We start from the raw sequence: 1258 nt of genomic DNA, 5'->3' as shown, positions 1-1258 counted from the left end.
GATTAATTTAAATCAGTATATCCACAGCAACATATTGATCTATTTTACGATTACAGAATTACCTCTTGCAGCTTTAATGTGCCTAATCTTTTCCCTCACACACACACTGTTTCCAATAAGGATACTAGGCCTAAGACAAAACATTATACCAAACCCACAAAAAAATGTCCTTTCAGTTCTGTTCAGTACTCATGGTAACAGGAGCAAAACATTTTATCAATACAATAGTGTCACCTAGGGACGCAAACTTTGAATTACTAACAACACGTTTGTCTATGGCAGCCTTTCTGAACCCTGGTCCTCAGGGTAGGCTCAGTTGACAGTTTGAAAACAAATTTCAAACTTTTGGGGAAACAAATACGAGAAATGAAAGACTGCAACAATGCAGATCGGTAGCGCGAGAAGGGGGGGGGGGGCACCGAACCTGTCAGTTTAACGGCCCTGACAGTTATACAAATCTGCTGTTCCTGATGCCTCCTATAGGGGCAGACTTGTACAGCAATAGATTCTACCTTCAATACATGAAGACGAAGAGATTAAAATAAATTGTTGTTCACAAAAAAGTTTCAAATAAATTGTTGTTCACTAAAACACACTCTTTTTCTTTTAAAAACCTACTGAAATCATTCTCATCACAGAGAAGGAACGGGAAAAGAATGGGGAAAATAACAGAAAGTAGGATTTTGGGACTCCCAGAATCCATTTCGGCATAGGTTGGGTGGTCGTGGTGAGAGTATCTTTCGGCAGGCGTTGGTGGTATAGTGGTGAGCATAGCTGCCTTCCAAGCAGTTGACCCGGGTTCGATTCCCGGCCAACGCAAACATTATTTTACAAAAGATATATTACAGTTAACCTTTTGCTGCCTAAGCCAACATTCCAAACATTCCATATGCTGTTGAAATATGATATTCATATTAATATGCAAATTTTATGAATTTTCATATTAAATCATACACCTTAACTGTTGACACCATATTGAAGAACAGAACTAGGGGATTTTTATGATGTGAATAAATATATGATTACTTAAGGCAAATCATATTTTATCAAGGTGATTTCAGGCAGCCATTTTTTACAAAAACTTCTCCATCCACCATACCTCATCAGACAACTTCATTTTTAACCACTTTAATTACAAGATGGAGGAAAACTTTGAGCAGGTGGAATATCCACACATCTGTGGGCAATGTGGAACAGAAGACAGATTAGAAATATCATATTTTGATTAAAAGTTATGACCATTCTAGTGACTACATGG

The 1258-nt window shown here is 37.6% G+C and overlaps 1 non-coding gene across 1 annotated transcript; it reads left to right on the top strand.

Moving 5' to 3' along the window:
• Positions 1-747: 747 nt before the first annotated feature.
• trnag-ucc (transfer RNA glycine (anticodon UCC)) lies at positions 748-819 on the top strand. The gene has a single exon. It is a non-coding gene; the product is annotated as a tRNA-Gly (tRNA).
• The last annotated feature ends 439 nt before the right edge of the window (positions 820-1258 follow it).

This window comes from Osmerus mordax, chromosome 8 (assembly GCF_038355195.1).
Source record: "Osmerus mordax isolate fOsmMor3 chromosome 8, fOsmMor3.pri, whole genome shotgun sequence".
Lineage (NCBI taxonomy): Eukaryota > Metazoa > Chordata > Actinopteri > Osmeriformes > Osmeridae > Osmerus > Osmerus mordax.
This window is presented reverse-complemented; position numbering and strand designations above follow the sequence as displayed.